This window comes from Mustela lutreola, chromosome 16, assembly GCF_030435805.1.
Source record: "Mustela lutreola isolate mMusLut2 chromosome 16, mMusLut2.pri, whole genome shotgun sequence".
Taxonomy (NCBI): domain Eukaryota; kingdom Metazoa; phylum Chordata; class Mammalia; order Carnivora; family Mustelidae; genus Mustela; species Mustela lutreola.
This window is the reverse complement of record NC_081305.1, coordinates 28639487-28651122: the sequence shown is the minus strand read 5'-3', so window position 1 is coordinate 28651122 and position 11636 is coordinate 28639487. Positions and strand designations below refer to the sequence as shown.

General features: G+C 42.0%; 1 long non-coding RNA gene across 1 annotated transcript; it reads right to left on the bottom strand.

Annotated features, from left to right (window-relative positions):
- Positions 1-278: 278 nt before the first annotated feature.
- LOC131818821 (uncharacterized) lies at positions 279-11096 on the bottom strand. The gene is made up of 3 exons (XR_009348944.1): positions 10727-11096; positions 9871-9923; positions 279-459 (listed from the first exon to the last, which is right to left on the bottom strand). It is a non-coding gene; the product is annotated as an uncharacterized LOC131818821 (long non-coding RNA).
- Between the last annotated feature and the right edge of the window lie 540 nt (positions 11097-11636).

The window sequence follows — 11636 nt, the reverse complement described above, 5'->3', positions numbered from 1 at the left end:
AAATGGGCTCATCAGATTTCCTTTTCTTGAACACTTTCAATTAATCATGGCCTGATATAGAAGATGGGTGTGTATATATATCAATAAATGTGGGCTGATCTTAATTTTTTTCAGTGGGGGATATAATATCAACCATGATGATTGACATGTGATACTATGATCATCTAACTGATTGTTCACATATCGTGCTATGGGCAGAGCACACTTTCCTACTCATTGATCTTGGGCGGTGCCATGTGACTTGTTTTGGCAAATGGAAATTTACCACTAACCTAGCAGAAACTTGTGTCCTCATGCATTTTGGGTTAGCTCTTCCACTTCTGCTCTTCTCTGTGAGACGACCATGTTATAGGCAGCCATCGGTCCCAAGAGGATAGATGAAGCAGACCTAAGCCCGACCTATGGCTTGGATCCTGGAGTCCAAGCCTTGTCCAGCCATGCTGTGGCCAATTCGCAGACCTATGGGTGCCAGATATATGCTTGTTATTTTCAGGCATGGAGTTTTGGGCTGTTTTGTTACACAGTGTTATTGCAGCAAGAGCTGACTGATATTGTATAACTTAGCACCTTTTATCACCTCTCACGAGCTTAGAGTGAAGAAGATACCTTGGAACACTTGGATTTGCAACCTTCTCTTTTTCCTCAAAAAGCTATGTTTTCAAAAATAAAAGGAAGGACACTGAAAAAATAATATTCTTTTTAGTGTTTGACTCTCATTTCTCCCCCAGATTGTATGATCTGTGAGAACTGGCCTGTCATTCTACTTATCTTTATTTTTGTGGTTGGCACTAATTAGCAGTCCATTACAATGCCTGTCTCCCAGCTGATGCCTTTTGATGTGAACTTTTTAAAGTTCCACTTCATTGTAGTTATAACCTTACAACTTCTCACTCTGCCACAGTTTAATTTGTAATCAAAATTATGAACTAATGAAATAACACAAGGCCTGTTTTAATAGGGTGGTTTGCTTGTTTGTTTTCAAAATTATATCAATTTGCCACTTTGCGATATTCACACATTTTTTTTAATGAAAGCTACATCTTCACTATCACCATTTGAAATGAGATGCCTCCTAGACTTGTTGCATACAATTAAACCACAACAAAAGGAAGCCGAAGTCATTTCACTTTTCATAAGGCTGTAATTATTCTTTAACTATTGGAATACGACATCCCTTAGGAGCTAATTATTGAAAAGCTCTCATCACACATAGGAAACACACAAACAAATCCTTCAAGCACAAAGTAAATGTTCAACATTAAAGAGCCACATCCAGGAAGTCATACCAATCAGTTGGTCCAGCTAATTACTAATCTGATTTTTGGAGTAGTTGCATTAGATAATTATGATGCCTATTTATAACATGAAAAGCACAGCCTTTCATTGACTTTAATAAAGATCTAGCTGCAAGAAAAAAATGTACGAAGAACCATAATACAAAATTTGCATTGCCGCAGAACCTGGGAGAAGTGTGGTAGACATTTTTTTAATAGAAAACATTTCCTCTATCACATGACAGATCTATTCAATATATCTTTTTATGTATGTCATGGTAAGAGACAAAATGAGCTAGTTTATCAATATGGTTTCATATGAGTCATGCAGTCCTGTGTAAGGCCCAATTCAAATTTTTAAATGTCTTATAAAATGCTTCTTTGAGTCAAGTAAGATTCACATTAGATACATACAGAATATTAAAGATTATACTATGGATCCTATTCTAAAGGAATCAAAGTCAAACTCATATACATAATGTGGTGACTGCTCTACTCAATCTGAAATATATTACTATATAATCATATTCAGATCCTTCTTAATTTTAAATGGTTTTAAAACTAACAAACCCTCTCATACACTGTTAATGGGAAGGCATATTAGCACAGCTTTTTCAGAAGGCAAATAGTCAGTAAATATGAAAATTAAAATTGTATATACCCTTCGACCTTGCCATTTACCTTTCAATATCTTTATCTTGCAGCTAGACTTGTATTAGTGCTCAAAAAAAAAGTATAGCCATGTTCATGACAGCATGGGGGGGTATGGAGAACAAAAAAAATAAATAATCAAATTGCCAGTTAATGGAGGACTGCTTTATGGCAAATCCATAAAACAGGATACTTGGCAGTGACTAAAGACAGAGAGAAAGACAGAAGGGACCTATATACACTGTCATGCAAAAAATGTTCAAGATACATTAAATGCAAAAAAATCCAAGTTATAAAACAATGTGTATAGTGCAACCATTTTAAGTAATCTAAAAAGGTATGCATATATGTCCCAGATAAATATATACACAAATATTTTTCATCCCTTTGTATGTTGATGCATGTATTTGTACGATAGTGGCTAAAAAGATATATGGATGACAGGTGACAGATAGACATAGGTAAACCTTCTAGAAGGACACACACAAAAAGAATTCCCACTCTTTTTTCTTGGTAATGGTGCCCTTGGAGTGTGAAAACAGCCAAAGACATACGAGAAACAATGAGCACAGGTGTGTCCCCCCACAACTTCAATGGATCAAGATGGCTATCCTTCAACCTGTAGTTTGTGGCCCCTTGCCCTAAGGATTGAATCCATTCTCCCTGGCTTTATTTGCCATTTATCACGGACATGCCACTGACCCTCAGAAGTGGATCTCTTCGACTCTCGTCCTGCCCCTGACTAGGGTGCCTGCATCCTACCAGGCACTCAGTATCGTCACTTGGTTGTTACAGAAGAGGTGAGTAAAGGTCCACTATCCATGTGTCTCCTTCCCTAGCATAGTTGCATGCAGCTAGGAAGCAGCTACCTGGCTAAAGCCTTCCTCTCCCATCCTTCAGCCTCCCTGCATCTAGGTGTGGCCATGTTACTAGTTAGGTATCTCATTTGTCAGTAGAGGTCAGCCCAAGGGGAAGGTAGAGCCACAGAAGGAAGGAGCCAGATCATTGAGTCACCACACTGATGGTCTCAGCAAACAAGACTATCCGCATTGGCTTAATGGGTGAGAAACAAATCTGTGTTGGCCACTGAAATATGGGGGTTTAGCTTACGGTAGGCAATACCAACCACCTAAAATCAGCCATCTAAAATTTAACATGTCTGAGACAGAAACTTGATTTTTTTTTTCTTCTATGCTCCTTTCCCAATATCCCAATCTCAGAATGGCACCTCTGTTTATCTATTTATCAAGCCAAGCCCTTTAATGTCCTTACTGATTCTTCTCTTCCTCACATACCTGACATCTAACCCATCAGTAAAGACCTTGAAAATATATCTAAAATTCGTTCATTTTGTAATGGTTCCGCATCTGACACCCTGACGAAAGTCACCACCCTAGGCCAGCTGGGCTATTCTAGTGGCTTTCTTGATCGGGTTCCCCACCTCCAGTGGACCCTTCCCCTCTCCTTGTCTAATTTTCCACATCAACTCCCGTGTGATCTTTTCAATACATAAGTCAGGTCATATTACTCCCCTAGACAAAATCCGCACAAAATCCGCACAATGGTTTCCATTGTGTCTGAAATGAAATCCAGACTTTGAAATCCCAGTGTCAAGGCCCCACTTGATCTACCCCATGACTTTCTCTCCAAATTCATCTCTTACATCTCTTATCCTCCAGCTCTGCTCAACCATCCTGGCCTCATTAATTCTCCCCCAAGCATGGTGAGCAAGTTTCCCTCTCTTGGTCTTTCATGTGCCATTTCCATGACTTTGGTTTGCACTGTTATTTACTCTCTAGCCTGTCCTTCTCAGACAAGTCCTCTAATGGCCACACTATCTAAAATACCAATCCTTGTCATTCTTTATCACCTTTTCCCACTTTCTTTATCCTCACAGCATTATCTACTGGAGAGTATGCCATGTATCTGTTTATTTGCATATTTCCATTGTTACTGTTACAATGTAAGTGTCATGATGGCAGGAACTTCCTCTGCCTCAATTGTCATTGTAAACCCCAGTTCCTTGAAGTGTGCCAGGCATATAAAAAATGTTCAATAAATATTAGGTAAATGTGCATTTCTTTTCTTTGAGTTCTGTTGGAGCTTTTGCATACATGCATACTGGGGTCTGTCCCAAAAGCTTCGTATATGCAAATCCACCCGCTAAACATGTGCAATATCATTTTTGAGGCTTTCCTTGCAAATTCCATAGATGTTGTTCCATTGTCTTCTGACATTCGGGTTTGTCCAGAAGATCTTAGGTGACCTGATTTGCATTCTATTTTAAAACATCTGGTTTTTCTTTACAGATGTTTATAATTTTTTTAAAATCAGTATGCAGGCCAATTTGAGTACTTCTTCTCCGTAGTTTTGCTTAAAATGTGATGAACTATTCAGATCTATAAACTCAGACCTTTTTCAGCCTGCACTGCCACACTATCTCATCGTTTTATTCTCTTCGTCCTGGTAGCGTGGCTCAGGTTTGTTCTTTCTGATGCTCACTCAGTTTTCTTTTGTCAGTTTTGCTTTCTCTTGCCTCTGATGAAGATTTTAGTTTGGTTTTGGTATTCTTTTTTATTTTAAAGATTTTATTTATTTATTTGAGAGAGAGAGAGAGAGAGCACAGAGGGAGAGAAAGTGGCAGAAGCACACTCCCCGCTGAGCAGAGAGCCTGATGCAGGACTCGATCCCAGGATGCTGAAATCAGGACCTGGGCTGAAGGCAGACGCCCAAATGATTGAGCCACCCAGGACCCTTCTTTGGGCATTTTTATTTTGCTCACAATTCTCCTCTCTCTCTCTCTTTCTGTATGATATTCTCTTGTCAGTTTGTATCTGCTTTATGGCTTTCATCTGCTTCTTCAAAAAATAATGGTCTCCTTCAGTATTCTATGGAGGATGCTAAATAGCTTTTTAATTTCCTCTTCTGTTTCCAGCAGTAAATCATTTTTAGAGGACTACTCATTCTCTGGGTCTTCAGGATGAATGTTCTATGGTAGTTTCTCATGTATTATGTTTTTCCCTCTGCTTATTCATCAAATAACGCTGCCTCAAAGAGCAGCACTCATGCAGTAGGGGGTCAGATGCACACGTTTCTAGGTGGCAGGGAACCTGAATTTGAGACCAGAGGGTGAGGTGGGAAAGGGATGAATGAACACCTGATTGCCACCCGGGCACCCCAAATTCATAAAGAACCTAACTTTTGTCTTCCACCACGCTCTCCCTCAAATATTTCTTCTGTAGTTTCTCATAACCCCAAATTCATTTCTTTCTGGCCTTGATTTCCGTGATTGATGGCAGCCATGTATTTATTTTCCCTAGTACTGTCGATGATGGACCTTATGAAAGGGCTTCATTATTGTTAATTACCAAGTGGTAAACATTAATGTAAATTAGAAGCCTTGTGGAAATGGATTTCAACTTCAATCAACAGCCCTTTTCACCTGTTTCCAAAGGCTTAAAATGTGTGTCGACAAGTGTGGGGAGTTAGGTAGGAATGGATCACAAGGATGAGGTAGACACGGAGCCTCCCCAAGGAAGCCTGTAGTCTGACAGGAGCTAAAAACAAGTGCTTGGGGCATTTGACGATACAAGGCCCAAGCAAAGAAAAATAACTGTAGCATTACAAAAATGACCAGGCAACGTATGTCTAGGTCTACCAAGATGAGGCTTCAGAGGGGAGGTGATATTTGGGTATGGTTCAGGCACAGAGATGAGAAAAGACTCCCGGCATGAAAAAAGGCTCTGATCAAAGTTTCCCCAAAGGTAGAAAAACTTGCCTGGGTATGGATAATAATAAGGGTTTGCACGTGGGTTGAGGAGAGGGAAGTGTTAGTTTCCTACTGCTATATTAAAAAATCACCACGAACTTAACAGCTTGAAATAACAAACATGTATCATCTCACAGCTTCTGTGGGTCAGAAGTCTGGGCTCAGCTTAGCTGGATTCTCCCCACAGGGCTGAAATCAAAGTCTTCCTCTCTCGGGCTCCTCTCACAAGGTCATGTGGTTGTTGGCAGGGCTCTGTGCCTTGCTGTCGTATGACTCAGGTGCCGATTTTCTTGTTGGCTATCAGCCAGGGGCCACTCTTGGCTCCTAGAGGCCACTCTCAGGGTCTTGACTCCGTCGCGTGCTCCTTTGTAGACCCTCGCACAGCATGGGAGCTTACTTCTTCAAGGCTAACAGGAGAATCTCTCTGACTTCTGGAAGGTTCTAGTCTCTCCGTTTAAAAGTTCACCTAATTAGGACAGGCCCACCCAGGCAGGATATCTCTGCTGATTGAACTCCAAGTCAACTAATTAGTAATCTAACCTAGTCAAAGATTTCTCCCACACTCAAGGGGAGAGGATGACATGGAGCATATATACCACGGAGGCAGGAATCTTGGGAGCCTGATTAGAATTTTGCGTATCACAAGGGTTGATAAAGGTTTACAAGGACATTACTCCTGGTGAGTGAGAGTGTCAAGTACTGGAGGACCCTGATGGCAAGTGAAGGAGTTTGGAGACTGATGATTTTTGAGTTGCATAGCAGCATAATAAGAGTTAGAACAGAAGATGGCAGCATCTTTATCGGAATTCTGCAATGATTCGGATAAAGTTACTTTACTGGCATGTTAAATATTAAAAAGTTTTAGAGTAAGGATGGCAATTAGGTTGTATTAACTCTGATCAAAAAGTGGCAGATCTCTGGAGGACTGTGCGGGGAGGATCTGGGGCCATCTCTGGGCTTAGCGGGCGACAGTGCTGGGATCTATTCGCAATGTCTGCTGGGGTGAGGGTGGTGACAAGTGGTAGCACAGGAGCTGAGGACCAGCCACCCTGGCACTGGGGAAAATAGTTCCAGAACTGGCGCCTGTGAAAAGGAAAATAACAAGTCTATTTTCCAGGACTCTGTGGTTTAGTCTAGCATCTTCCAAAGCAAATCAAAAATAGCAAACATTAATAAGATCTTCAAGCCTTTTCTAAATGCCAGGAGTTAGAGCAAAATACAAATAAATTAATCCACTGGGAGCTTCTTCTACTCGTTCCTCCTGCCTGGTAAAAATACAGCTCCAAAATTTAGGAATTTCTAACAATCTCTTTAAACACAAGAAAACAGGTCTGCTGCCGGCAAAGAATTCAAATGCACTTGCTCTGGACTTTGATGATGCCTTCCAAGACTGCATGGAGAGGGATGAGGAAGTTCAATGTCTAAAGATGGGTCCGAGTCCCAGCCAGAAGCACAAAGGCAAGGTCATGTGCATGTGTGTGTTGGGGGTGGAGGGGCGGATGTCAGCCGGGCAGAGCACACTCTTACCTGAGCCTTCCACTGCTCAGGCTACTCCACCTCCTCTCAAGCACCTCAGTCTTCAGACTCAAGGGCAGTAACCCATAGCCTGCATGGGCATTGTTTCCTAGGACAAGATCTTCCTTGGCTACTCATTACTACATAAGACAATGCTTATGAGGGTTTAACTCCAGTGCTTGTCACTAGAGTAATTTCTGGCTCTACCTTCCAGTGGGGTGGTAGATTAGGCTTACCGCTTAATAGATGGTTTCTCTGCATCCCATCCCCCACGTGTCCTCAGAAGGAGTACACTTCCCTCCTCCATAGATGTAGGACGTGTCCACGCTACCCACCACTGCCTCACACTGGGTGAGGTGTACTTCCAATGTAGCTGATGTTGGGCTTGGCCACATGACTTGCATTGGTCAATGGGATGTTAGTGGTTCTGATAGGCTTGGAGGTTGCTCTTCTTGTATTTTAGCCAGGACTGGGAGATAAATGTGCACAGACAGATCCCTGGTCCGAGGAGGATGAGAGATATTTGGAGCAGACCTTGAGACCCTTGGACTCAAGCCTGCCAGAGCCCAGATGAAGTCAAGAAAGCTATCCCATCCAACCCAGGTGAAAGCAAGAATTAATGGCTTATCTTTAACCACTGAGTTTTGGAGGGATTTGCTATACAGTTACCCCGGCAACACTTGACTGGTACAGTAAGTATGAGGCCTTGGGCCAGTTACCTTTCTTGGCTCTAAAGGGCACAGTGATGGGACCTCCTTATAGGGCTGTTTAGAGGGTCAACAGAGACATGGCACCTAAGTCGTTGACCACAGTGACCCATGCAGAATGGGCAGTTAATGAATAGTCATCCTCTTCATTAAGAGCATGGTCTCTTCCTCCATTTATTGTTTTGTTCTGGCACAGACTGCTGGGGGTAGGAGAGGAGACTCAGGTGTGAGAGTGATTTCAAAAGCAAGGCTATGTCTATATTAGCAAAGGAACTTAGAGGTGGCCCGCTTCCTTCAGTTAAGTATTCTTGCTCCCCAACATCACATACGGCTACACTCAGTGTCCTGGGATCATTAACGCTCAGGGCACAGACTAACATGGTCTTCCATCTTAGAAAGGCTTCAAGACAGTGGAGAGGCAGGGGTGAGGCTCTGGGGGCTGGAAGGAGGAGCCTGGGAGAGGGGACTACAGGTAGGGGGGCCAGAGGAAGATGTTCAACAACCAGGGCCAGGCTGCAAGAGGCAAGTTGTTCCATCTGAGGCTGTGGTGTGGGGGAGTTGTAGATCACTAAAGTTTGCAAGAAACTTCTGGAAGTTTCACCCCAAACCCAGCACCAGTGCAATGACCCAGGGCAAGATGGTGGCTTGGGATCTCAGAGCTGAGAATTCAGAGTTGGAAGGAGAAAGGGTCTCCAAGAAGATACTCAGGGACAAGCCAGAAGATCAGTCTGGGTTGAGTGTTTTGAACAACCCCAAGGCAGGCACTCATACTTAGAAGCTCAGTGAAACAAGAAAGAGCTGGGACTCTGCCAGACTGTCTGAGGTTCAAATCCTGGCTCTGCCATTTATTAGCTGTGTGACCTGAGGCAAGTTACATAACATCTTTGAACCTTACTTTCCTAAGGTATATTAGTTACTAGAATTCTCTTGTCAGGTCCTTGTAAGGATTAAAATTATATATATATATATATATATATATATATATATATATATATATCAAAATAGACTATAGTAGCATCCATTATTATTGTTGTTTGTTATAGGCTCACAAACCCATATGTGATTCTCTTGAGCCAGATATACATGTTTCATAATTTGGAATTGTTCAGATTTTAGCAAAGAAATCTGGTGCTCATATAAACATTTTAGAAAAGAAACATAAAGCTCATGTAAAATTGCAGCAGGGTCTGGGGCTGCATTCTGTAACCAAACAACATGAATATTTAAGCAGTGAAATGTATGAATATTTAGATCAAATAAAAACTATAAATAGTTTCAAGTCAGTTCGGGTCAGGGTTTCCTACTATGTAAGATTTTTTTTAAAAGCAAAGTAAACAAATGAAAATAAAAACAAAATCCTTTGAGTTTCCGGAGTTTTGGGGGCTTGGGAAATGCATAGAGAGATTGCAGCTTTTCTGGGCAGAAGTTACTGGAGGTTACCTAAGAGTGTTGGGTCGGGAGCAAGGTGCAGAGAAATGTTGTGGGGAAAGACTGTAGGAGGCAGGCTTGGAGGTGAGACCCTCAAAGACTGGAAGAGCCTTGAAGGCGGGACTCAGGCAGCAAGGCAGGTATCAGTGTGGGCAGGAATAGGAGCCCAAGATGGATTGCTAAGAACTTGTCAAGGGGTCACCGAAGGCTGGATTATGAAGAGCCTTAAATGCCAGGAAAGCATAGATAGATAGATAGATAGATAGATAGATAGATAGATGAAATGTATATAATGAGTTTTGCTAGGATGAAACTGAGCACTCTCTACCTCTGGAACAGAACCTGGTAGGTCATTCAGAAAGGATGGTCTGCAGCTATGCCTTCATGTAGGTGTGAGCTTTGTTCTAGAATGTTCTTTCCTTCACCTTCCAAGTCTTGCAAAGCCACACCACCCACTCTGAGAAACTGCCTTTCAACACAGTGGTAGATACTGTCAGCATTCCACCTGCATCACCATGGCACTCACCTGCTGATATGGGAGGATTCTGCCAAGAGCTTTTTCTGGCAGACCCTGGGCTCCTGCACAGAGTGGAAGGGAAATGCAAAGAGTTAATACTCTCAGAAACAGCCTGGAACACGTGACGGTCAGGATGCTAGGATAACACCCATTCCTTCACCCTTCAGGAGGGGGCCAGATTAACACTGTTCTCCACTGTGTCCCAGAGTTCCCCAGGGGGCATGGCCCCAGATCCCCTGGCAGTAACCTTCAATGCATTCTTTTTGGGCCTCCTGCCTTTTTTGTTTTGGTCTCATTCCGTATCTTGTTTTCAGGTTTGGGGATCACCTCCAAAGTAAACTGGTTGCATTTAAATCTTTGTCTCAGGATTTGCTTATGGAGGAGCCCAAACTGGGTCAGCAGTCAGAGGATTGCCCTTGATAATACACTGACCTATTCATGCCTTGGTTCATGCTTTCTGTCAAGAGAGACTAAGCTCCTTGAAGACAGGCATTTTAAATTCACTTTTGAATCCTCATGTTGCCTAGCAGAGGGTAAACATGAAATGATATGGATTGGCTTGGAAAATTGTGATTACTTAGAAGTAGCAAAAAGTCACCAATGACTTCAAGGGTCAAAACTTAGATTCTAAGTTTTAATCATTTGCTGTCACACTGACCTGCTTGATGATCTTGAGCAAGGAACTTCTTAATACGAGGAAAGGTCATACTAACTATGAAACTTACTATGAAGGTCATAAACATGGAGCAGGAAACCATGTTTGAATGATGGTTACATGGTCAAGCAATGTATAGCATCCACGTGCTGTGCCTGTGTGCGCGCGCACGCATATGGAGACCTGTGCTTTTGCAGGCATAGATCCTACCTGTCTTGCTCTTCTCATTCTCCTCCTGCAAGCAAATGTGGAGACAGAAGACATTTTGATAACGTAGCAAGGGTCAGAAGTCTGGTTTCTAAGTCCTAAAAAGAAGAGAGAATTGGGATAACTCTGAATGTCTCAGTTGCCTCTCGGGGCCTCAGTTGCTCTATCTGTAGGAAGGAGAAAGGGGAAATGTTTTTTAAGGAGCTATTTATAATGATCTTGGTTTTAGAAAGTTAAATTAGGGGAAAATCTGAATGCAGAAAGAATGCACCATGTTGGTTTCACATTGTTCCTTTTTAGAACACCAACTGGAAACTGATGTGTTTAAAAAAAAAAAAAGTCTGTGCTATTACACTCACCATGCTTTCTTTATGAACTGGGCTAAAGAGGAGAGATTTATTTGAAAGTCAATAGACTACAGTATTTACAGGTCTACTGTATGTGCTAGTTTAAATTCAACATTTTGAATGGGGTAGAAACAAACACATCGGAATTTGACCAAGGATACATTCGTATGTCAGTTTAATGCTCCAGCTGTTTAATCAAAATATGAATAAAAGGTCTAACGCCCAACAAGCAAAAATATCATAGTTGTGGGATTCAGTGATTGCTTCCCCATTGTCATCCAATTACTGTGTAATTTTTCCCTGTGACTGAATAACTAACTGTTAGCAAATAATGAAAAGGCAATTACAGCCACGCTTTGTTCCTATTACTCCCTTCGTTTTATTCCGGCTGTAATTATTGTCAGAGCTGGAGGTTTACTGTAGCATGGAAGCAGCACCAGGAAGGAAAATGGAATGGGCCTGGTGCATGGAAAATTGGAAATGTCACAGCTACCTTCGTCGGCACTGTTGGACTTCTGAGATTAAAAAATCAGAGGAGAAAGCTCTCCATGTGGGTTTTACAAATT